This window comes from Hibiscus syriacus, unplaced genomic scaffold, assembly GCF_006381635.1.
Source record: "Hibiscus syriacus cultivar Baekdansim isolate YM2019G1 unplaced genomic scaffold, ASM638163v2 tig00110450_pilon, whole genome shotgun sequence".
NCBI lineage: Eukaryota > Viridiplantae > Streptophyta > Magnoliopsida > Malvales > Malvaceae > Hibiscus > Hibiscus syriacus.
The window spans coordinates 9,838,550-9,866,471 of record NW_024062743.1 but is presented as its reverse complement, the minus strand read 5'-3'; the positions used below and the strand labels follow the sequence as shown (position 1 = coordinate 9,866,471).

Sequence of the window (27,922 nt, the reverse complement as noted above, 5' to 3'; positions counted from 1 at the left end):
AATAGAGTCGAAGAACTTTTTTCTTTTTTAGGGTACATAGGAGGAGAATATAGTCCTTGGACTTATTACTTGCCCTGTACGCTATTTTCAGTATTCCATATTAAAAAGAATAGAGAATCTATCCAAAGAATGGTCTGTTCTCATTTGATCTGATACATTGTAGCCAGTTACATTGGTATTGGTGCAAAAACATTTTTTTTTGTACAACCAGCGTTTCATATCTTAATTAAAAGTTTCGAGATGGATTTTTTTTGGTCTTAGATAGAACAAACAATATTACTCTCCCATATCGCGTGAGCATTCATTACTAAGGAATACTCCAATATCGATATTTGATTATTTGAGGGGTTTCTATTAATTTTAATTGAAGCAGAAAGCATATATTTTATTTTGCTATATCAGTGTATTACTTATCCTTAACGAAAGGAAATATCAGACGAAATAGAACGATTTTAGAAGGATATAATGAAATTCTTTGATTGGTTTTTCCTAGAGAGAAATGATTTGTTTTGTATGACTTATGGGTCCAACAAAAACAAACAATTACACAATTAACAATTAACAATTAAAATTAAACTAACACTTTTTACTATTAATTAATATAATATTTTTTAGAGAAGGAATTTAAAGTAGAGAAACTGAGTGGACATTTCTATTGGGAAAAGAAAAAAGGCCATAATGATTTTACTATGAAGCCGACGGAGTAATGTAATATATGGAGATCCCCGACACAGAGGGAGCATGATCTACAATCTCTTACAATATATAACTCAACTCTCTTGGACATCTTGAGACCTAAAGGTAGTCAAACAAATCCTTTAGGAGATCTTGAAAGGCTTGGATAGAGACTCTGCACATGTGCATCTATGCTTCAACATAGGCTAATGCTTTTATCTTTCAGCAGCTCAGTAGTATATTTTTGTCAAAATGGAGGGTTGTAACCGCATACCTTACAGTCAGCGTCTAGGCCTGGGCACACACCGCAACTCTACTAACAAAGCTATATGATCAGAGGACCACTCTGGAGAAGGAAGGGCTGTCTTTTCTTAAGCTATCCTCATCCAAGAGTTCCAATAATGACTCCACTGTTAAAGAGTCCGCTGAAAGCACAAAAGCCATATACTCGTAAGCAACTGCAACCACAAATAGCGGCATCAAGCATCTAGAGAGAATACTGTTCATAAAATTTTTAAAAAAAGACGTGCATAATTCATGAAGCTAATGGTTTCCATGGAATTGACTTACCAGTGTAAAATATGTAATCTAGGGTGCCAATAAAATCTCTTGTGCAATTTGTAAATAAAGGTTCATTAGTTGTTGGGTCCATCCTTCTTCTCTGTTGCTCCAAACCAAGACTAACTCCTCTTAGAAAGGCTGAGTAAGCACTAACCTGTTTGACAACCTTAATTTGTCACAACATAACTCTTGAATTTCATATAAAACCCTAGTCCCCATTTCAGCTCAAGACTGTTTCCACTGTGTTCTTAAAACCCCATTAAAACATTGTTAGAAAAACCCAAGGGGCCGCTTAAAGCAGTTCATTAATGGAAGAAAGTTTACCAGTGGCAACCGATGAGTCAACTTGCTGTGAGGACGCAAAATTGCAAGAGGATCAACCACTAAATCCGGATGCACTGGATTTACCTTACCCATAGCAAGAAGTGAATGGGGAGCACTGCATAAATTCAACAGCGTGCTAATTATGCAAAAGTCTAATGCGAAAAAAAGATAGTTCTACAGAAATAAAATAAACTGATCTGAGGCACTAAATGATCTACTATAATGTAAAGGATAACAGACTTGCCTTCCAGGAACTGAACTAAAATCCCCACACGCCAACATTGGAATGTCTGCACTTGCAGCTATTTTCTCCAACCCCTTTACGAGAGTATGCACCTAATTTAACATTACACAAAATAAGTAATTATTTTGAATTTTACAAACAAGCCAACTATAAATAATTATACAGATTAAAGAAAAATTAGAACCTGCCAGATTTTGACATCCTTTAGCTCTTGTTGAACATTTACATGTGTGTTTGCCTGTATTCCAAAAGCCAGGAATAGTGGGAACAGTTACATGATGCACTTGCATATTATGAAACGTGGCAAAGAACATAAACAAAAAAACAAGTAAATACGGTAATCTAAATGAGTTTACTTTCATGAATGTACAGAATAGTAACCCAACTTCCAGGAAGAGTACATTAATCATTTCCATAACATGGCTAAGAGAAACTGAAAGCTGAAAGGGGCACTTAAATAACCAAAAAACAAACCAGTAAACCACATATGTAAGGGAGAGAGGTCTTATCAATCTAATTCCATTTTTACTTTGTCAGTCATAATGAAAGACAAGAAGTTTCATAGGATTCTGATACTTTTAATTGCTAGAACAAAATTATTATTCAAAAGCAAACTCTCAGCCAACTGATTATATCTTTTGAGTGAAAGATCAAAAATCCTATTTTGAAGATACTCATGGACCAATTCTAGTGCACTAAAACAGCTATCAGCATCACAGCCTATCTACTACAGCCCACGGAATTGTTCACACCTCTATATGGTCCCGTGAAGTGAACTAAGCTGCCGATCAGACCAATTCACGGGACCGGATAGCAACAGATTAGGCAATTTCAGTTATATGAGACCAGACATAGGCTACTTAGGACTCGGTAAATGTTACTCCTCTTACAACACTGCAACAAGTTGTGCTAAACTTGCTAACTAAATTCCTTTTAGATTATATAGGATGTTGGAATTCCTAAAATTAAGGATAGATTACTTACCTTATTCCTAGGAGTTTCCTAGTACAGTAGGATCTAATCTTAGTCTCTAATTCTTAGGGAGTTACTGATTTTTAGGGATTGCTCCCTTATTTACACTTAGACTACTCTATAAAGGTCGTAAACTATTTAGTAAATGATAACAACATTCGTTTTAAGTTTGTTCATAGCATCAGAGCTTTAAGGATTTTTGATCCTGTCATCTCTAATCTCTCGTCCCAAATGTCCCTCCTCTTTAATCTCTCTTGCCTCATGTTTTATTCCTTCCCATGGGTGACACAGTCGAAACTTCATCCGAGACTGAAACCTCACAAATGATTTCAAATATCAATCAAGGAACCCCTCAAGGGGACCTTAATTCCTCTCTTATGATCACTAACAATCGACTAGATGGGAAAAATTTCATGCAGTGGTCCCAATCAGTAATTATGGTGATTCGTGGTCGTGGCAAACTAGGATATATCAATGGAGACATCCCACGACCAGCCACAACAGACCCAACTTATGGCACTTGAGAACTCAACAACTCAATTGTAATGGCTTGGTTAATTAATTCAATGGAAGGTCATATTAGTCGCACCTACCTCTTCTTCAAAACTGCAAAAGATATATGGGATGCAATCAAAGAAAACTACTCAGATCTTGGAAATGCCTCCCATGTATTTGAGATCAAACTGAAGTTGAAGGACATCTGACAAGGAACACTTGAAGTAACTCACTACTACAATAATCTGAAAATTTTGTGGCAGGAACTGGACATGTACTATGAGGCAGACTGGGGAGAAGGCGTGGAACAAACCAAGTTTATGACTCACCTCAACAATGAGCGTCTCTATGAGTTTCTAGCAGGACTGAACCGAGATCTAGATGAGATTCGTGGTCGAATTCTGGGTAGAACCCCCTGCTAACCATTAGTGAAGCATTTGCAAAAGTTAGAAGAGAAGAAAAGCGTTGACTTGTCATGATGGGTGATTTAAAGGAACCGAAACCTGTGACAACTGCTGGTTACCATCCCACTGAAAACTCATCCTTTATCTCCAGAGGCCCACAACCACAAAGGTCCTGTGTTGGAAATGATTTGAACTCAACTAGGCCATGGTGTAGCCACTGCAACCGTGTAGGACATACCAAGGAAAAATGTTTCATACTCCATGGCTATCCTGGAAAAAACCAAAAGGAGAATAAGACTGCAATGCTGTCCACTAACACCTCTACTGCTGCATATGACGCTCTCGACGTTCGCCTAACCAAAACCCAACTTGAGACACTCTATAAGTTGCTTCGTACTTCTACGGCTAGTGGTTCTCTAGCCACCCAAGGTACTGCCCTTAACATTGTCCTTGAAGTAAACAAATCCTCCTGGATACTCGATTCAGGTGTTTCCGATCACATGACAGGTAACCCCATTTTGTTTCACTTATACACCTTGTCATGACCAATCCTGAATCCGCATAGCTGATGGATCTTACTCACTAGTGGGTAGAATTGGAAGAGTAAAATTAGCAGAAAATTTCTCCCTTGATAAAGTCCTACATGTCCCAAAATTGTCTAATAATTTACTTTCAATCAGTAAACTTACCAAGGATGAATATGTTCTTGTTGAATTTTTTGCAATTGGTTGTGTGGTACAGGAACAGAAATCGGAGAGGGTGATTGACACTGCAAAGTTGACGATGAACTCTAAGTTTGGAATAAAGACAGTACACAAGAAGGATTGGCTCTATCTACTTCAAAAGAGGGCACAATTATGTTATGGCACCGTAGAGTAGGACGTCTAAACTTCTTGTATTTGAAGAAACATCTTCCTTAGTTATTTTGCAATAAAAGGGTGAGCTCCTTGAAATGTGAAATTTGTCAATTATCCAAACACACCCGTGTACCATAACCGTTAAAGCCTTATGTCCAGTCTCAACTTTTCTCGTTAATACACATTGATCTATGGGAGCCGACCGTGTAAAGAATGTTACGGGGGCTAGATGGTTTATAACTTTCATTGATGACTACACTAGGGTTTGCTGGGTATACCTCATCAAAGAAAAATCCGAAACACCCAAAATTTTCCAAAACTTTCACTCAATGGTTCGAACCCAATTTAATTCTACCATACACTCTGAACTGACAATGGTAGAGAATATTTCAACTTTGTCCTAAGCCCTTACCTTTCTGACCAAGGCATCATACATCAAAATTCTTTCCCCAACACACCTCAACAAAACGGGATATCCAAAAGAAAAAACCGACATCTCCTTGTTGTGGCTCGAGCCCTAATGTTCACCATGGGTATCCCAAAATACTTGTGGGGAGAGGCTGTCCTCATTGTTTGCTACCTCATAAACCGTCTATCATCAAAGGTATTAAATTTTCAAACACCTCTATATACACTTCAAAAGGCCTTTCCCTTATTTCGTGTTCCAAACCTACCAACAAAAATATTCGATTGCAAAACGTTTGTCCACATTCATCAACCCAATCAATCCAAACTTGATCCTCGAGCCCACCCACGTGTCTTCATTGGCTATTCCCCCACACAAAAAGGATATAAGTGTTACTTACCAACCTTACACCAAATGTTTGTCTCTCGGGATGTCAGCTTTTTTTAGAATGAACCATACTTTGCAGCAACTCATCTTCAGGGGGAGACTCTCAATGAAGATAAGACCCTTAATACCCTTCTCATTATACCTCATGATCCTACCTCTACTATCACAAACAAACCAAACAATCCAATAGCTATTGTAATTCTAGATTTAGGGATTTATTCTCCTATGCAACAGCAAGAAATTAGCAGAATCAATCATATCACCGAAAAACAACAACATGATCCAAGAAGACAGCAAGAACAGGCTCCAGAACTTCGGGTATACTCTCGACGACTTCATCCTCCTGAAACTGAAATAGCAGATCCAATTTCATCCCCAGCCGAGGATTGTTCTGAAACAGAAGTCTCACCTCCATCACCATCCATTTATCTTCCAATTGTTGTTCGAAAGGGAACAAGGAGCTGCACTCAACACCCTATTTCTCGGTTTGTATCCTATGGAAACTTATCTAAGTCTTATAAAGCCTGTGTCTAATGTTGATACTGTAGAAGTTTCGAAAAACATAGAAGTTGCTCTTAAATCAACTGAGTGGAGGCAAGCAGTGATGGAAGGAATAAAGGCTCTCGAAGACAATGAAACGTGGGAAGTCTTAGATTTACCAAGTGGTAAGAAGACTGTAGGATGCAAGTTGGTCTTCACTACAAAATTTAAACCCGATGGCAGTATCGATCGATACAAGGCTCGACTTGTGGCTAAGGGCTTTACTTAAACCTATGACCTTAATTACGACGAGATGTTTGCACCAGTTGCTAAGCTAAACACCATTCAAGTTCTCCTATCCCTTGCTGTCAACTTGGATTGACCCTTGACCTATGGACGTAAAAACGCTTTCCTCAATGGGGAATTAAATGAGAAAGTGTACATGGACTTCCCACCCAGGTTTGAAGAGAGCAAGAACCAAGTGTGTAAGCTAAAAAAGTCCATATATAGACTAAAGCAATCTCCAAGGGTGTGGTTCAACCGATTTGCCAAAGCTTTGACTAGTAGAAGCTATATTCAAGGACAGGCTTACCATACCATGTTCTACAAACACTTGAAAAATGGAAAATGTTGCATTCTCATTGTCTATGTGGACGATATAATATTAACAGGGGATGATTCAAGTGAAATTAAAAGTCTAAAAGAGTTTCTTAGTGCTGAATTCGAATTGAAGGACTTGGGGAATCTTAGATACTTTCTTGGAATGGAGGTAGCTAGGTCTAAGGCAGGTATTTCCATCTCCCAAAGAAAGTATGTTCTCGATATGTTTTCAGAAGTTGGTTTGTTGGGCTATAAACCAGCCAAAACTCCTATGGAATTTAATCTTAAATTAAGGACAAATCAGGATGGAGAAGATATCGACAGGGGGAGATATCAATGACTAGTAGGGAGACTTATCTACTTATCTCACACTCGTCCAGACATAGCTTTCGGTGTGAGTGTTATCAGCTAGTTCATGCACGCTCAAAGGGAGAAACATCAGGAAGCTGTGTACAGGATATTAAGGTATCTCAAGGGGACTTCGAGTAAAGGCTTGCACTTCAAGAAAACTGCCAACCGAAGTGTAGAAGTATACACTGGTGCAGATTGGGCAGGTGTTGTTAACGACAAACGTTCTACAAGTGGTTACTATAGCTACGTTTGGGGTAATCTCGTAACATGGAGAAGTAAAAAATAGTACATTGTAGCACGCAGAAGTGCAGACGCAGAGTATCAAGCATTTTCCCATGGTATATGCGAAGGAATCTGAATACAACGATTACTGGGAGAACTAAAATTGTCCTATACAAGACCTATAAAAATGCATTGTGACAACCAAGCAGCAGTCAGCATAGCACATAATCCTATTCACCATGATTGAACCAAACATGTGGACATTGATTGCCACTTCATCAAAGAAAAAATTATCTCGGGAGAGGTTTTTGTTACATACATAACTACGAGATAACAAATTGCAAACTTGTTGACCAAAACCTTGAGCAGAAACATGTTTGAAGAAATTATTGGCAAGCTGGGTTTGATAAATATCTACACTCTAGCTTAAGGGGGAGTGTAGGAATTCCTAAAATTAAGGATAGATTACTTACCTTATTCCTAGGAGTTTCCTTGTACAATAGGATCTTATCTTAGTCGCTAATTCTTAGGGAGTTACTGATTTTTAGAGATTGTTCCTTTATTTACACTTAGACTACACTATAAAGGCTGTAAACTATTTAGTAAATGATAACAACCTTCTTTTTAAGTTTGTTCATAGGATGTAATGGAATAGTTGGATTCAAAACTAAACAGCTAAATAGTCCAAACCAGGGTTTTAAATAGCGTTCGCGGTCACGTTTTCGGTCGCGTCGCGTTTATCACGGTTGCAGACATAATGGATGTCATTGCGGTCATTACGGGTATCGCGGTCGTTAATTTTTTTAAATGTCGCACAATTTACCCTAAAATGGCTAAATTAAATATAATTAAAATAAATTGTAAAATTTAAATTGCATAAATTTAGATTACTGAAATTAAGACTAAATTAAATAAAAATTAAAGTTTACATTTTAAACTAGGGATTAAATTATAAATTCTAAAAGTGGAAGGGATCTCAAATTAATATATCCTTTAAAATTATATTTTAAAAATTATTAAAAAAATAATAAATCACCCCTCCCCCTTCCCCGACTTTCTGCCTCCCCTTCCCCACCTTTCTGGTTCTGGCTCCCCCCATAATTGTGTAAAACAAAAATGATTATGGCTTTCTGCCTCCCCCTTCCTCCTCCATCCACATTGTCTGAAACAAAAAAAATTTGCGCCACCAATGTTTTTGTTTTGGAATCACAGTTGGATAACGGTTGTTGCGTCCCGTTATCGGCGCAATCGTCCGTTTCCCGTTAAATTGCGGGCGCAATCGACCGAGATTGGTGTGAATCCGTGACCCAAGGCAAAAACCATGAAAACCAGTTTTAGACGGTGGCGCGACCGCAATATCACGGCCGCTATCACATTTTCGGAACGCTATTTGATACTGTCGACACATATTTTTCGTCTCTATGGCATTTACATTCGCATTTGTGTTATTATTTATAATATATGGTTTATGTGTATACATATCATATTTTTTTTTTTTTTTTTTTATTATTTTATAATTACACTTGATTTACAGGTTACAGGCCCAACAGTAATGGCCCAAATCCCACATGACCCAAGTGACCAGCTGCCCAAACCAGTATGGATTAGGGTTTGTGTAAACCCTAATCTCTCAACCTTTCATCCAGCCGCCAACAATGGTGACCGTTGGATCTAGATGAGATCCAACGGTCCACAGCAAATGGTATCCAAGGGTTGCCCAGAAAACCCTAGCAAGACTCTCGCCCCAGCGCCGCAATACCCGGTCGAAGCTCCCTCGCGCAGCACGTCTCCCACATCCGGTTTTCTCGGCATCGTGACCACATAGAACACCCAAAACAAACAACCAAGTCAGAGTCATGGATTGTGACCACAAACAAACCGAGTTTTACTCGGATTAAAACTCTAAAAATAGCCTAGGTTATCACTATAAAGCCATGTAATTAGAAGCTTTTGGGGGATCACGAGGGAACTTGAAAAAAGTCATACGAAATATTGAGAGAAATATCAAGCAGTTTCGAAGTCTTTTGTAACACTTTCGAAAAGGAAATAAGAAGAAGGTAGCATCTTTTACCTCTGTTCATTCGTCTTTCACTGTTGCATGTTGAGTGTTGCTTGAGATTTGTCTTCAAAACCACACAAATAACAACAAAAAACGTTTTGGCCGAGGACCAAAGGGGGTTGCTTTCGAAGCTATTTTGCTAGATCTACGCGACCCCGAGGCCTGTTTAAAAAAATTAGTTGGATTTTTGTAACCTACGCGAGAAGACCTTTCAAAAAAACAAAAGCTTTTTCATTTTCGCCGCCGAGGACCGCGGCCAGCGCCGTTCGCGGTGGCCGACGAGGCGGCATACGGTGGCCGGAGTCTGGGAACTACGGCGGCGTTCATGTGTTCATCAAGAACACATGAACCAAGCAGAGAAAGAAAAAAGAAAGGGGGAAGGATTCGGTTTGGAGAAGAGAGAAATGATTATTTTGCCAAAATTTTTTGATTTTTATGCTTAAACATCCGCGTGTTTCTAGCTAAATTAGGGTAAACTACTCTTTCGGTCCCTCCTTCCTTAAAGGCTCGTTATATTGGTCCCTAATCCGATTTTAAATTCCTATTTACTTTCAAATTGGCCACTTGATTTGCTTTTCGTTTCATCTCAATCCTTATTATATATATATATACATACTAAAATATTTTTTTTTTTTGGTGTTTTATTTATTTATGTTATATTATACAATTTTTCATTATTTCTTATATATACACGTAGATATATTATCGTTCGTACTTCTTTTCGTTTATTTTCATTTCATTTTGTATTTTTTTTTATATACTAATACCTTGTTTAAACGTATTATCGTTCGTACTTCTTTTCGTTTATTTTCATTTCATTTTGTATTTTTTTTATACTAATATCTTGTTTAAACGTTATTATATATATATATGTTTTATATTTTATCTTATTATTTCCTTACTTTTGTATTACTATAATTATTATTTAATTTTTCTATTATTATTATATATTTTTCCCTCTCTCTCATATTTAGCTATTATATATATATGAAATTAATATTATTATATGTTTTTTATTAATTTTACTTTATACGCTATTATTCTGCATTTTTTATATACATATGTACATTTTATTTAATTCTTATCACTTTACATTTGTATATTATTTTATTTCACCTTATTTATGTTTTATTTATTTATTTATTCCTTTCCTTTTCCGTTTTATTGGGTCTTATTTTCTTATTTCTTTATTTTTTTTATCTTATCACATGTTGTCATACTTGTCTTCATTTTTTTCCTTCATGTTCTATATCTCCATGACGATTATGTTACTTTTGGTGTATCATCTATTGTTATTTTTGTTCTTTGTTTCATTTTCTTTATCTTTCAATTTTAATTCATTTTCATCACCTTTTCTAATATACATTCGGCTCCTAAAAGGTTCATTTTCAAGTCAATCAATTGTAAGTAATCGGATCGATATTTTACCTTCCAATTTAAAATTACGATTTTCTTAATTAAAGACAACTGGAGATTACACAGTACCGAAAGGGCAGTTCAAGGGTGCAAACCCTTCCTTGACTGTAACCGACTCCCGAATCCGACACATCTTTGGTAAGACGCAGATCAGGTAAGAAATAAGGTACCCGGTCAACCCATTTATTTTTAAATAAATGATCGGTGGCGACTCCAATTCACATTTTCCTAAGTCGAAGCCCAATTCCGGGGCCCAACCGAAAGACGGCTGCGACAGCTTGGCGACTCCGCTGGGGACACAGGTAAGTGAGTCAGGCTAAGGTAATTTCCAGTTGTCTTTTTAACGAAAAAGTTAAGTTTAAATTTTAAGGTAATATTTCGATCCTTATTACTTATTTTTGATTATATTTTTTCGAGTAAATAGTTGGACTGACCGTTTTCTAATGATTTCAGCTTTCCAAACATTTTCATCTAAGGCTCTAAACCCGAGCTCCGAACCCTATTTTAAGTGGGGGTGAAAGCGACGCCTTCGTGTGAATTTATTCACCGTGTGGGCCTAGCAAGTAGCCTTCGGGATTCATATACCTTATGTCTTCGTGTGAATTTATTCACCGTGCGGGCATAAGGGAATGTGTCCCCTCGAGTTTAACTTAGTCCATACAAGCCTATGATGGGTTTAGGACTAAGGGTCTGGCAAGCCCAAGGGGGCACCGACAAGGAAAACTCGGGTACCGTTTTTTAAAACCTAAACCGGGAGACCATGAAGAATTAGAGCCTACCCCGAAACCACGTTCCAAAACTTAGGATTTTTTACCCTAACCATGTTTTTGTTGCGTTTTTTTTTTCCGTCATTTTTTATTTGTATTCTTATTTTACTAACGTTTTTGCCTTTGTGTTTGTTTTCTAGCATTTGCATCATTACAAGAGGCTATTGATCCCTAAAAAGCGTTTGTTATACACAAAATAATTCGAATTAATGGACAAAGGTGTTGTAATACAAGAGATTGAAAACGCTGAGGCACGACTATGGTCCGAGAAGGCTCAGAAGGAGAAGGGAGACAGTCTTCAGGGAAACTATGTGTCAGAACTGGTTAGTTATGCCGCTGTCAGCCTGAAACAGAATAATGTCCAAGAGCTGCGAAACATTTGGGACAGTTGGAAGAATGACAGAAAGCAGAAGTTCAGCCAACGATATGGTGATATCGCCCTCTTGCTCCATGTCAAGACTGATGAGCCCTTGCTCCGAGCATTAATTCAATTCTGGAACCCGGGATATAGTTGTTTCACCTTTAACCAGGAAGACATGGTGCCTACTATCGAAGAGTATACTACTCTATTGCACTGCGAAAGCATTAAACTAGAGAGGGCATATATTAAACATATCAAGAGTCAGCCCTTCAAGAACGGACTGGCCAAGATTGCAGGGGTTGATGAAAAGTGGGTGACTGATCGACTCCGGCACAAAGGTAGCGGGGAAGGAATCGAGTGGATCCATATAAAGCAACTAATGAAAAACCACCCTGATGAGTGGAAGACTATAGACCTTTTTGCACTGGGTCTGTACGGTTTAATCATATTTCCGAAGGCTTTGGGGTGCATTGACGCTGCCGTGGTGGAATTATTTGAGCAACTTTCTAAACGAGTTAACCCAGCACCAGCCATCTTGGCTGAGACCTTTCGATCGCTCAACCATTGCCGAAGAACTGGCGGAGGAAGATTCACCGGGTGCATTCAGCTCCTTCAGGTCTGGATTCACAGCCACTTCTGGAAGACTGACGGGGTTGCCTACCGCCGTTTCAGCACCACCTATTCACCTCTAGGTGAATTTATTACCTTAAAATGGCATGAAGGCGCTTCAAAAGAAAAATGGATGAAGGTCTTTACGCATCTTCAAGACCGAGATATTGTCTGGAGAGCCCCTTGGTTATTCCTCAGTGATGTTCTTTTTCGGTGTGGTGACTCCGACACTGTGACCTTACTTGGACTTTGGGGAGCAGTCGGGTATGCTCCGCTATTAGCACTTAGACAGTATGGAGCACGTCAGTTTGTCCCAGCAACATGCGGTTTAGCTAGGTCAGAGTTTGAGTATCACGGCGACAGCTATAAGAAGATGATCAAAGAAGCAGCCGATTCGTGGAGGAAAGTATTCCGGATGGATGTTGTAGCTGCCAGAAGCATGCTCACTCCGGATTATGTGGAGTGGCGAAGATTAAGAAAGAATGACAACATCCCTGTGCCAGACTGTGATGACACCCGGACCATGGAAGAACATCTCAGGCATGTCCCTTCTGAACTCGAGATAGCCAAGACCGAGTTTGAAGCCGTGAATAATGAGCTGAAGCAAAGGATAAAGGAACTTGAAGCTGAACGTTATCAGTGGAAGCTCGATGCTGACTCTCAGAAAGATCGGGCAGAGAAACTGGAAAAAGAACAAAAAAGAGTCCGTTTTGAGCTTGAAGACTTGAGAAAGGGGTATCAAGACAAAGTCAAGGATAACTCCAAGTTGAAGGTAACCTCTGAATACTGGAAAGACGAGGCTCATAGCCTGAAAAGGAAGTTTGAAGGGCCTGATGAGAAAGCTTGGAAGGAACAGATGAAGACTGCCCAAAGACGCTTGGCAGATAGTCAATATCAGAACCAGCGCTTGAGAGTTCGGATAGCTGACTTAGAAGAACGACATGAGAAAGATGGCAAGACAATAGTTGAGTTAGAAGCTATTGTAGAGGGGTTCAAGAGGCAAGCAAACGAGCTTCAGATGGTGCCTTTCGACGGAGGATTACAATGGCGTTTCCGTTGGGAACAAGCACAGCGAAGGGTGAGGGCCCGAGACGCAACCATCCGAGATTTCCTGGATCAAGTGCAAAAAGCAGCCCGTCATCTTCACGGCCTAGCAAGGGAAGCGGGTGTGGTTCGACAAGGCATTCAACCAGTGACAGATGAAGGCAGAAGACTTGTCAACCTACTGGAAGCTGTTCGGGGTCTAGAGGATTTAGTCCAAATGTACCTTTAATCTGTTTTTATGTCTCTTAAAAGATAAGACATTTTTGTCTGAACAAGGGTTATTTATAATAATGAACACTTTTCTGGATCAATGCCTCCAATTGCATACATCATGCATTGCATTTCTTGCATTTTATATTTCATGTCTGTTATTTCATATTCTTTCCATGTTTTTACATTCGTATTAACTAACAGAACATGTCTCAGACACCGAGCTTACCACCGCAAGCATCAGATACACATCACCCGCACAATACTCGAGCAAAAAAGAGACAAATGGAAGCCAGAATAGAGAAGATCGAAGAACACATGGCAAGACTTCAAAAGGAGCTAGAAGATAAGATGGCTCAGAACAGTGAAAGTACTCTTGAGTCCATCAAGAAAAATCAGGAGTCCTTGGTCGACCAAATTGTAGCCAAGTTGTCAGGTCTACAGCAAGCTAGTGCGTCAGGGGGCATCTCTTCCGAGGGGGTGGCCATACCACCAACCCCGCAAGTGGTTCTCTCACCCGGAATATTACCCGGGGACGCATCTGCTACTAAAGGGAAAGCAGCACTACCCGGGGACTCATTCGCTACCAAAGCGAAAGTTGCACCTGCTGTGAAGATACAAACTTCTACAATCATCCCTGATGATCATCCGGATGATTATAATGTCCCAGACTTTGACGAGGAAGATAAAGCCAAAAAGATGGAAGAAAAGATAAAAATATTAGAAGATCAAATAAAGATGGTCCAGGGAGATCATGATTCTTATGGAGTGGACGCATTGGAGCTAAGCCTAGTTCCAGACTTGGTGCTTCCACCAAAGTTTAAAATTCCTGAGTTTGAGAGGTTCGACGGGAACAGCTGCCCTTCAGCCCATATCACTATGTTTTGTCGAAAGATGACAGGATATGGAGGGAATGATCAACTCCTGATCCATTGTTTTCAGGAGAGCCTGTCCGGTTCAGCTATTCGGTGGTACAACCAGCTTAGCCGAACTCATATCAAAACGTGGAAAGACTTAGCCAAGTCTTTCCTGGAGCAGTATAAGCATATCAACGATATGAGACCAGACCGGGTCATGTTACAAAGCCTGGAGAAGAAACACAATGAGAGTTTCCGACAATACGCACAGAGATGGAGGGATTTATCTGTGCAAGTTTATCCACCTTTGGATGAAAAGGAAACTAGAAAGCTGTTTGTACAGACCCTGAGGGCACCTTACTTCGGGCATTTGGTAGCAATCACGTCGGGGAGTTTTTCAGATTTAGTCATGGCCGGCGAAATGATCGAGTTGGCCATTAAACAAGGAAAGATTGAGGGAGGAGACTCCAGTAAAAAGCCTTCCACGAAAAACAAGGAGCGAGAGATCAACAATGTGAACACCTACAACGTCAACAAGGGGGTTACGATCTCAAGCTCAAATTCCACAGCAGCTGTACCATCCGGTACTTCTAGACAGAACCAGAGAGAACCGAGAAGAGAAAGGGAAAGGGAGCAGTTTGACCCCATTCCCATGACGTATAAAGAATTATACCAACAGCTCTTCGACACCCATGCAGTGTCGCCTTATCCTATGAATCCAATAAATCCCCCCTACCCGAAATGGTATGACGAGAGCGCTCACTGCGAATATCATGGCGGTGTGCAGGGGCATTCGATTGAAAGTTGTCTCGCATTCAAGAGACTTGTGCAACGGATGAGAAACAAGAATTGGATCACTTTCAACTCCGGAGCACCAAATGTCGCCCAGAATCCCTTGCCCAATCATCAAGAGACAGGAATCAATGCCGTTACTACCGAAGGGGGCAGGAAAGTTAAATTAAGTGTTTCAGAGGTTAAATCTCCTTTGGCTTGGGTATGGAGCCAAATGGTAAAGGCAGGATTTCTTGCACCATATTCAGATACGATAGAAAACGAAGATGGTAACCATTGTTGTTACCACAACAAAGAAGGGCATAAAGTGCAAGATTGCCCAGAGTTCAGATTGTTAGTCCAGCTCATGATGGATCGAAAGGAGTTGGAATTTTACGAAGAAATTCAAGATTCTCAGGAAGCAGATGTTTGTGCCACCGGAGAATCATCAGATAGAAAATTTGGTAGGGGTAGTCCTTTGATAATTACCCCTAAGGCAAGTATGACAGTGACAACACCAGCCAAGGTGGTAATCTCCGCACCGCGGCCTTTTCAATATAAGGACAATCGGCAAGTGCCATGGAAGTACGAATGTCAGGTGAGTACTTCCGGAGGAGGTAATAGTAAAGTGGGGCAAAGACCACTGGAACCGTTCAAGGAAGATGTGCTAGTTGTCAATGAACCTATAAAGGAGGAAGAAGCTAAAGAGTTCCTCAAGATCTTGAAGCACAGCGAGTACAACATTGTAGAACAGCTCCACAACTTACCTACACGTACTTCAATGCTAGCACTATTTTTAAGCTCGGAAGCACACCGAGAAGCGTTGTTGAATGTCCTTAATCAAACGTTCGTACCACAAGACATACCAGTCAGCAAGATGGATCGACTGGTGAACAATATTCAAGCTGATAATCTCATCTCGTTTTCAGATGATGAGATTCCATCAGGAGGAAGAGGCCGAATGAAGGCGTTACACATTACTACTTACTGTAAAGGGCACGCTTTACCAAGTGTCTTAATCGATAATGGTTCAGCCTTGAACGTGATGCCTTTGATTACATTGAAAAGGCTACCAATAGATACCTCTCATATGAGAGCTTGTCAGAATGTGGTCCGAGCATTTGATGGGACCAAAAGAGAGGTAATCGGAAAGATTGAGGTACCATTGACCATCGGACCAGCCACCTATGATGTTGAGTTCCTTGTGATGGATATCATGCCGTCCTATAGCTGTCTTTTGGGAAGGCCGTGGATTCATCAAGCAGGTGCAATACCCTCCACGTTGCACCAGAAGGTTAAATTTGTTATTGACGGAGCCTTAGTAATTATCAACGCTGAGGAAGATATCGTGGCAAGCGTGACCACGGAGGCTCCATACATCGAAGTAGACGAAGAGGCGGTAGAATGTTCATTCCGCTCCTTGGAGTTTGTGAATGCCACATTCGTGGCGGAAGGAAAGAGAATCCCAAGACCTCGACTCTCCAAATGTACAAGGATGGAGATCAAGCAAACCCTAGGCCGAGGCGCAAGAACCGGGAGAGGTTTTGGGAAATATTTGCAAGGAATGATCAACTCTGTCCGTCCTATCCCAAAATTAGACCAATTTGGGCTCGGTTTTCAGCCCGGTTATCATGAAAAGAGAAAGGAAATTCAAAAGAACCGGGAGAGAAGGTTAGCCAGATTGACTGGAAACGAACTCCAATGGAAGCCTATGACATTCCCGCCGCTCTTCAGAACATTCAAATCAGGTGGTTATGTGTTTGAGACCACCATGTCCGAGTTACAAACAGCTCTGGAAGATCTGAACGTTAATGCCGTGACCACGGAAGATGTTGACAACGAAGATAGATCCAGGATATACCCTCTGCCGCATGGGTTCGTGCCTAGCAGTTGGTTGGTGGAAGAACTACCTGTGGTTTACAAGAATCTTTCAGAGTAATATTCGATTTATCCCTATTTGCCTATACCCGGGGCAATAGGTGATCTTTTGTAAGGGTGAATAAATGTTTTGTTTAAGTTTAATAAAGGATGCATTTTTCTTTTCCATGGCAAACAAATTTTTTCTTTTATTTATTATCTATCTCCCTCATTCCAGTACTTCATTTCCAGTTACTCTCAAAGTTAGTTCTTGACCATTCCGTGTGGGATATTATCCTCTCACACATACACATCTTCCTCCTTTCAGGTTCCCAGATAACGATAATGTGGGCACTAATGACCCTGATCCGGAGGTGGATTTTGAATCAACCATTTGTCTTGGGGAATTTGAAGAATGCGATAATGAAGAAGAGTACAACTTGCCTACCGAATTGTTGAGAATGATAGAAAAAGAAGAAAAGCAAATATTGCCACATGAGGAGGCGATCGAAATCTTAAATTTGGGCACTGAGGAAGATCGAAAAGAGGTTAAAATCGGCACAACTCTTTCGACTGAAGCAAGAAAAAACCTGATAGCCTTACTTCAGGAGTACGAAGATGTGTTTGCTTGGTCATATCAAGACATGCCGGGACTAGACACGGATATGGTAGTTCACAAACTGCCAATCAAACCAGAATTCAAACCAGTGCAGCAAAAACTGAGAAGAATGCGACCAGAAATGCTCCTTAAGATCAAGGAGGAAGTCAAGAAGCAATTTGATGCCGGTTTTCTCCAAGTAGCCAAATACCCTGAATGGGTGGCCAACATAGTGCCTGTGCCGAAGAAGGACGGGAAAGTACGCATGTGTGTCGATTACCGGGACCTTAATAAGGCCAGTCCCAAGGACAACTTTCCTCTGCCACACATAGACACTCTGGTAGACAATACGGCCGGGAACGCCTACTTTTCATTCATGGATGGATTCTCGGGGTACAATCAGATCAAGATGCATCCCGAAGACATGGAAAAGACCACTTTCGTCACAATGTGAGGAACTTTCTGTTACAAAGTGATGCCTTTCGGATTAAAGAATGCTGGGGCAACATATCAGAGAGCTATGGTGACCCTGTTCCATGACATGATGCACAAAGAAATCGAGGTTTATGTTGACGACATGATTGTCAAGGCACAGACCGAGAGTGAACATGTCAAGAATCTAAGGAAGCTTTTCCAGAGATTGAGAAAGTTCCAGCTGAGACTAAACCCTAGCAAGTGTACCTTCGGGGTAACATCTGGAAAACTACTAGGCTTTATAGTCAGCAGGAGAGGCATACAGGTCGATCCAGATAAGGTTAAGGCTATCCAGAATCTACCTCCACCACGAACCCAAAAAGAAGTCCGAGGTTTTCTGGGCAGACTAAACTACATAGCTCGGTTCATCTCTCAGTTAACCGACAAATGTGACCCCATCTTTCGTCTCCTCCGGAAAAATAACCCTGGAGCATGGGATAAAAATTGTCAGATTGCATTTGAGAAGGTAAAAGAGTACTTGTCTCACACTCCTGTCCTGATGTCCCCTATCCCAGGAAAACCTCTGTTTTTGTATCTCTCCATATTCGAGAACTCCATGGGGTGTGTTCTGGGTCAACACGACGAGTCGGGGAAGAAGGAAAGAGCAATCTACTACTTAAGCAAGAAGTTCACCGATTGCGAGGTCCGATATCCTCCTATTGAGAAGGTTTGTTGTGCCCTGATATGGGCTACAAAAAGACTTCGACAATACATGTTGTATCACACCACTTGGCTGATTTCCAAGTTAGACCCATTAAAATACATGATGGGTGTACCTGCTCTATCCGGAAGGTTAGCTCGATGGCAGATGCTTTTGTCTGAATTTGACATCGAATACGTGAGCCAGAAAGCGGTAAAAGGCAGCGCCATATCCGATTTTTTGGCAAGCAGAACTGATGAGAGCTATGAGCCGCTGGACTTTGATTTCCCGGACGAGGACTTAATGGCCATATCTTTAGAGGAAGCAAGCATTTCAACGGACGGTTCCTGGAGAATGCACTTCGATGGAGCATCAAATGCACTAGGACATGGCATTGGGGCAATTCTAGTCTCCCCAGAAGGGAGTCACTACCCATTTACGAGCAGACTGAACTTTGATTGTACCAATAACATGGCAGAATACGAAGCCTGTGTCTTGGGAATTCGGGCTGCACTGGGGCAAAATATAAAGACTTTACGGGTGTATGGAGACTCAGCCTTAGTAATCTATCAGCTCCGAGGAGAGTGGGAAACTAAGGATATAAAGCTGTTAGAGTACCGAAAACTAGTGTTGGATCTGCTCGAAGATTTCGACAAAGTCACTTTCCACTACGTGCCTAGAGAAGAAAATCAGATGGCTGACGCTTTAGCTACATTGGCAGCCGCATTCAGGGTTGGTGGGGAGTCTGAAATGATGCCAATCAACATGCAATCGTATGAGTACCCAGCTCATTGTTACCAAATTGAAGAAGTGAAAGATACTAAGCCTTGGTACTTCGACATTCTGCAGTATATCAAGCATCGGAGTTATCCAGAGAAAGCCACCGAAACCGATAAGAGAACCCTTAGAAGGTTGGCAGCTGGATACGTCCTTGACAGAGAGGTTTTATACAAGAAAAGCCATAATCAAGTTCTGTTAAGGTGCGTCGATGCTGAAGAGGCAAAAATGATAGTAGAAGAAGTACATGATGGGGTTTGTGGAGCACATGCAAATGGGCATATGATGTCAAGACAAATAATGAGATGCGGATATTTTTGGTCCACACTGGAAAGTGATTGCATCAATTATGCTAGGAGATGTCATAAATGTCAGATTTATGGAGACAAGATAAATGTTCCACCCCATCCACTTCATGTAATGACGTCACCATGGCCTTTTTCTGCGTGGGGCATGGACGTTATCGGGCAAATCCATCCGAAGGCTTCGAATGGTCACCGTTTCATTCTCGTAGCAATTGATTATTTCACGAAATGGGTAGAGGCCGCGTCATACGCCAGTGTCACTCAATCCACTATTTGCAAGTTTCTGAAGAAAGAAATTATATGTCGGTATGGTCTACCTGAAAGGATTATCACCGATAACGCAACAAACTTGAACAACAAGATGATGAGTGCTGCTTGCGAACAGTTCAACATAAAACATCACAATTCCACTGCTTACAGACCAAAGATGAACGGAGCAGTAGAAGCAGCAAATAAAAATATTAAGAAGATAGTGGAGAAAACAACTGAAACCTACAAAGACTGGCATGAGAAGTTGCCTTTTGCTTTGTTCGCTTATCGAACCTCGGTACGTACATCGACTGGGGCAACTCCATTTTCACTAGCCTATGGGATGGAAGCAGTGCTACCCATTGAAGTCGAGATTCCGTCTCTCAGGGTCTTGTCAGAAGTCAAAATAGATGATGCAGAGTGGGCACAATCCAGATATGATCAGCTTAATCTGATAGATGAAAAAAGACTGAAAGCCATTCATCATGGTCAAATCTATCAGAAACGAATGATCCGAGCACACGACAAAAAGGTACGCCCGAGAATATTCCGTGAAGGGGATCTAGTGCTAAAAAGAATTTGGCCAGTCCAGAAAGATTTCCGAGGAAAATGGACGCCAAATTGGGAAGGACCTTATGTCGTGAAGAAGGCTTTCTCCGGAGGAGCCCTTATCCTGGCTGAAATGGACGGACCTGAGCTGCCACATCCCATTAACTCGGATGCAGTCAAGAAATACTTCGCTTAGGATAAAAACCCGAGAGGGCGTCCTAAGTTGAAAAAAAAAAAAAAAAAAAAAAAAAAAAAAAAAACGTTTGGGGTGAAAACCCGAAAGGGCGCCCTAAATTGAAAAAAGAAAAAGAGGAAAAAGAAGATAAGGTGGGTTCAAGATGAAAACCCGCAAAAGGGCGTCTTGCAACTAAGGATGGGTCCAAGTTGAAAACCCGGAAAGGGCGATTTGGATATCAACGGTGGAAACATCCCGGCACATGAATCTTCTACGAACTCAACAAATCGGAGAAATGTTGCACCCTCCCAAACATTGTCGCATTTTCAAAGATCCTTTGGCAAAGGCTGCATTCAAAGTCACCAAACGGCTTTTCAACTCAGAAGTGCCCACGTTATCGAGATCTAAGACATTCATTTACACATCACTGTGTATTCGTTTTCTAGAATGTTTGCCATGTATTATTTGTTCTTCTCCTCCCTTATGAATAAAGACCATCTTTCCTCCAATACCTTTTGAGCATCTTGAATTAGATTTAAACCTAATGGTTTATTTATTTTTATGAAAGATAATCACATATTGTTGTACAAAGATTCATTGAAAAGTACAGGTACTCAGAAGCCGATCAAGGCTCATGCACATGCTTGAGATGGTTGAGGAGCATCTTCAAAAAAAAAAAAAAAAAAAAAAAAAAATCATCATCAAATATTTGAAGAATTCAAGATCAGAGATCGGAACTTCAAGCTCAAGAGTCAACAACGACAGGCCACTGGAGATCGAGATTACTCTCCAGAGCTCAGAATAACACATGTTGCATATGCATTTTAGGCATACCTAAGAGCATGACATCCATAACATCACATATATGCATATCTTTGCAGGTTTTACCCAGAGCCAATTTCAACTTCACAACGAAGGATATTGGACTCCAGACAACGTAAGTTCAACTTCACGACGAAGGGACCGCTGGTTGTCAACGAACATTTCTCAATTTCGGAGCCAATTTCAACTTCACAGCGAAGGATATTGGACTCCAGACGACGTAAGTTCAACTTCACGGCGAAGGGACCGCTGGTTGTCAACAAATAATTTCCCAATTTCGGAGCCAATTTCAACTTCACAGCGAAGGATATTGGACTCCAGACGACGTAAGTTCAACTTCACGACGAAGGGACCGCTGGTTGTCAACAAATAATTTCCCAATTTCGGAGCCAATTTCAACTTCACAGCGAAGGATATTGGACTCAAGACAGCACAAGCTCAACTTCACGACGAAGGGGCGGCTGACTGTCAACAAACAATTTCCCAGTTCCAGAACCAATTTCAACTTCACAACGAAGGATATTGGACTCTGAACAATACTTGGATTTCAACTTCACGACGAAGGACTTCCAATTCTCAGGCTCAAATTCACGACGGAGGAACCATATACAATTCCAACTTCACAAACGGATTGACTCAACTTCACGACGAGAGAGTCATCAGTGACACCACAACACCAAAGTCTTCAGGTCAAGTTTCACCTTCACGACGAAGTATCTTGAGCAAAAAGACGATTCAGAGGCCACTTGTCAAAAGCTTTGAGTTCGATTTCAACTTCACGACGAAGAATTTCGTGATCAGAATCTTTCGGTTTCGACTCAACCTCACGACGAGGGAGTCACTTCAGGATTCAATTCAAAATGACAAATCAGTCTTAGCATCGGATTTCAACTCTACAACAGAGGATATTCGATGGGGACAGACCCCTTTATGGATGGTGTTTGATATATTCATGTTAGACAAAAAATGTGTCTTTTAATCTTTGTCCTACACCCGTTACACGACTATGGGCAAAGAGGGGCAGCTGTCGACACATATTTTTCGTCTCTATGGCATTTACATTCGCATTTGTGTTATTATTTATAATATATGGTTTATGTGTATACATATCATATTTTTTTTTTTTTTTTTATTATTTTATAATTACACTTGATTTACAGGTTACAGGCCCAACAGTAATGGCCCAAATCCCACATGACCCAAGTGACCAGCTGCCCAAACCAGTATGGATTAGGGTTTGTGTAAACCCTAATCTCTCAACCTTTCATCCAGCCGCCAACAATGGTGACCGTTGGATCTAGATGAGATCCAACGGTCCACAGCAAATGGTATCCAAGGGTTGCCCAGAAAACCCTAGCAAGACTCTCGCCCCAGCGCCGCAATACCCGGTCGAAGCTCCCTCGCGCAGCACGTCTCCCACATCCGGTTTTCTCGGCATCGTGACCACATAGAACACCCAAAACAAACAACCAAGTCAGAGTCATGGATTGTGACCACAAACAAACCGAGTTTTACTCGGATTAAAACTCTAAAAATAGCCTAGGTTATCACTATAAAGCCATGTAATTAGAAGCTTTTGGGGGATCACGAGGGAACTTGAAAAAAGTCATACGAAATATTGAGAGAAATATCAAGCAGTTTCGAAGTCTTTTGTAACACTTTCGAAAAGGAAATAAGAAGAAGGTAGCATCTTTTACCTCTGTTCATTCGTCTTTCACTGTTGCATGTTGAGTGTTGCTTGAGATTTGTCTTCAAAACCACACAAATAACAACAAAAAAACGTTTTGGCCGAGGACCAAAGGGGGTTGCTTTCGAAGCTATTTTGCTAGATCTACGCGACCCCGAGGCCTGTTTAAAAAAATTAGTTGGATTTTTGTAACCTACGCGAGAAGACCTTTCAAAAAAACAAAAGCTTTTTCATTTTCGCCGCCGAGGACCGCGGCCAGCGCCGTTCGCGGTGGCCGACGAGGCGCATACGGTGGCCGGAGTCTGGGAACTACGGCGGCGTTCATGTGTTCATCAAGAACACATGAACCAAGCAGAGAAAGAAAAAAGAAAGGGGGAAGGATTCGGTTTGGAGAAGAGAGAAATGATTATTTTGCCAAAATTTTTTGATTTTTATGCTTAAACATCCGCGTGTTTCTAGCTAAATTAGGGTAAACTACTCTTTCGGTCCCTCCTTCCTTAAAGGCTCGTTATATTGGTCCCTAATCCGATTTTAAATTCCTATTTACTTTCAAATTGGCCACTTGATTTGCTTTTCGTTTCATCTCAATCCTTATTATATATATATATACATACTAAAATATTTTTTTTTTTTGGTGTTTTATTTATTTATGTTATATTATACAATTTTTCATTATTTCTTATATATACACGTAGATATATTATCGTTCGTACTTCTTTTCGTTTATTTTCATTTCATTTTGTATTTTTTTTTATATACTAATACCTTGTTTAAACGTATTATCGTTCGTACTTCTTTTCGTTTATTTTCATTTCATTTTGTATTTTTTTTATACTAATATCTTGTTTAAACGTTATATATATATATATGTTTTATATTTTATCTTATTATTTCCTTACTTTTGTATTACTATAATTATTATTTAATTTTTCTATTATTATATATTTTTCCCTCTCTCATATTTAGCTATATATATATATGAAATTAATATTATTATATGTTTTTTATTAATTTTACTTTATACGCTATTATTCTGCATTTTTTATATACATATGTACATTTTATTTAATTCTTATCACTTTACATTTGTATATTATTTTATTTCACCTTATTTATGTTTTATTTATTTATTTATTCCTTTCCTTTTCCGTTTTATTGGGTCTTATTTTCTTATTTCTTTATTTTTTTTATCTTATCACATGTTGTCATACTTGTCTTCATTTTTTTCCTTCATGTTCTATATCTCCATGACGATTATGTTACTTTTGGTGTATCATCTATTGTTATTTTTGTTCTTTGTTTCATTTTCTTTATCTTTCAATTTTAATTCATTTTCATCACCTTTTCTAATATACATTCGGCTCCTAAAAGGTTCATTTTCAAGTCAATCAATTGTAAGTAATCGGATCGATATTTTACCTTCCAATTTAAAATTACGATTTTCTTAATTAAAGACAACTGGAGATTACACAGTACCGAAAGGGCAGTTCAAGGGTGCAAACCCTTCCTTGACTGTAACCGACTCCCGAATCCGACACATCTTTGGTAAGACGCAGATCAGGTAAGAAATAAGGTACCCGGTCAACCCATTTATTTTTAAATAAATGATCGGTGGCGACTCCAATTCACATTTTCCTAAGTCGAAGCCCAATTCCGGGGCCCAACCGAAAGACGGCTGCGACAGATACCTTGGTCAAACATCGTTTTGATCTCAGAGATGAATATCTGCAACATGATTAACTCGTGCTCAACTTGCCAATGTCCACTAAAAACTGATCAAAGGATAACAATCACCACTAGCAATATGGATCATGTTCTGAACATAAATAACGCATGGAAGTAAAATCAAGCGAATTACAGACAATAACAGAGAAGGCCAGGAAATATAGCAAAGGACAAATTATCGATTCTTACCACACAAAGAAGCTGCCGCTTCCCTGGATTGTCAGCTCCCTTATTAGTAAACTTTGCTTCTAAAACCACAATTAGTGCAACATTATTCTGCAGACAAAGAAGAATTGACAAGATATCTTACAGGAACTCATACCATAAGGGAACATAAATATCCAAGTTAGCTTAAAACATTTATTACCTTAACCAAATGACTTAAAGCAGCTTTCTTCCGAGTAGTTTGAACTGCAACCTCAGTCAAGGATTGAGCAGCCTTATTAAATTCAACCTGGAAAAGACATTATTTGATTTATCATGAACATGTAAAACTACACATAACACGTTAGAAGTATTTACGAACCTCATATTTTTTGACATGGGAAAATCTATCTCTATGGAAAAATGTAGCACAACCATCAATTGTATGGATATTTCCACTGTAAACCTGCATCATAAATGATGTAAGTAACAAGCAGAAGAGTAATATTACTAAATTGGTGAGGTGAGAGTCAAGGAGTTATTAAGCAACCTCATTTGTCTTCCTCTTATATAAAGCTTGATACCCATGTTTATCCAGCTCAGGGGCAAAAAAATCATCAAAATGGTCGCTTTGCACCTGAAAAGATGACAACAATTTACATGGAGGCACACTCAATATTCATCTGGATGCCCAGAGGCTCTAGATGACTTGACTTCTGGCTAATTATGAATGAATCTATCAATATAGTACTTCCAGAATCTGAAATCTTTTCACCTCATTTACGTACATTTTCTTCTTTGTTTTTATCTAAAAACTGCACCCTTTTTTAACAAAAGTAGATACATAGGTACTTTGCATCTAAAAGGATAATTAAACAAAAAAGATTTAGAGCATATCATCTAAATTATGACCAATAAAACAGCACCATATTAGATATTTCCACACAAAATGTAACAGTTAATGTTATACATACAGCTTTTGCCATGTATAAAAATTCAAACCTGTGTTTCAGTATAAATTGGAAGTTCTGAAGGAACAAATATCGTCAAACAGTACAGAAGTATCACCTCTTGAAGACAAATAATGTCTGCATGATAACCAACAATTTCCCTCAACAGGTTCTGTCTGCGATATGGCCAAGAAATGGCCCATGAAGGGCAATAACTGTACAGCTCATGGCTGGCATATGAGTCAGACAAAATGTTGTATGAGAGAAAAGTTAAAGTTCCAGAGGATGAAATGCAGCCATCTGAATCCAGTTGTGTCATCATATCAGCTCTGCCTACCGGGATCAAATGCCGAGGACTAGGGGAAGGCGCTGGAATAACATGAGATGTCGAAATAGTATTGGGATGTCCCACAGGTAGTTTCGTTGCTGCATCAATGACCACACATTCAAACTTGAGAACATGACCAATATCATCTGTAGTTGGTGTATATGTTTTAGATCGTCCAACTTCAAACCAGGTTTCACCACCACTCCTTTGTGTAACTGCAGCAGGATACAGAGGTGTTGAACCATTTGTCAATTTATTGCTTGATGATGAATTAGTTAAACTGGCACTAATAACTTCAGACCCTGTGCTATTGAAACAACCAAATATCTCGTCCTCTTCATTTCCATTTTTCGTTTACAGCACTAGCAGCACGGTCCTGAAGAACACGATGATGTTTCTATGCATCTGAGAAGCACTTTAGAGAGCGACGGTAACTTTTAGCAAGAGGTATTTTTGACTTAATACAACCTAGACATTGCAAAGTGGCTTGCTCAGAGGGATGTATAGTACAAACAGCAACTTTCCTATCACTTTGTATGCGATACCTGAGAAATAGACCCAAGAAAGAAGCAACATGTATTATACTCGTATACACCGAAAATTTTGAAACAATCATCTTGCTCTAAACCCAATTGCCCAACATGACAAATAACCAACTACAAAAAACTCAAAATAATAAAAGAATAAAGCCAAAGGGAACAAAGAGGAAGACTTTAACTCTTAATTCAAAAGTTCACGTAATAACTAAAAATCTAAATCATATAGGCCAAGATAGAGCCCAAAGTGGCTAGAACGATATCCAAATGAACAACCCCATTAAGAAATCAAAAGAGGAGCTAAAAATTTACTCTTGACAGATTTAAAAACACTTACCACTTGTATCTCAACAAGTGACCATCAAGAGGGGCAGACTCAAGCACATCGTCAGTGGTAACGGTCTTGTCTGGTCGGCGTAAGAGCATGTAAGGCGTGAGCTCACAGCCAACAATTGGTATATCAGACGGGAGGTGCACCCGTAGCACGCTCAGCATGCTGTAACTTGTCCGGCTTCCTTTGTTTGTCACAGTTCGCAACGGTCACCTCTTTGTAAGCCTGTCAAAGCCAATCCCGCAACAGGAGGAGCAGCAGAACAAGAAATGTCCTCGAACCGATTAGCAATCCTACCAGGGCAGAGTCCAGGCGGATCCGCCATTACTTGAGCCGAAACCCGCCAGCCTTGACAAAAAATACCCACTAGATTCCAATTAAAACAAACCCTATAAAAGCTCTAAATTTAATCTCGAAAATATACATTAAAAAAAACAAAGCTAATAGTAGACCTTGAAACAAAATTTAAGGTTTTGAAAAGAATGATCGAAGGAAAAAGAAAACACAAGAAAAAATCGGGACTTCTGGGAGAGGGGTAGAAAAGGGGAAGTAGAGATCGAATAATAATTAGGTTGTACAGATGAAGTGAAAATGTATTTATAGATATTTATACAGAGAAAATTTATGTAAAATTGAAGGATGAAAATTAGCAGTCGTATTTAGTTTTTCTTTTATAAAAATAAAAATAACTTGTACGGATTTT

The 27,922-nt window shown here is 39.8% G+C and overlaps 1 pseudogene; it reads right to left on the bottom strand.

Moving 5' to 3' along the window:
- Positions 1-765: 765 nt before the first annotated feature.
- Positions 766-27,922, bottom strand: LOC120126158 (annotated as a pseudogene).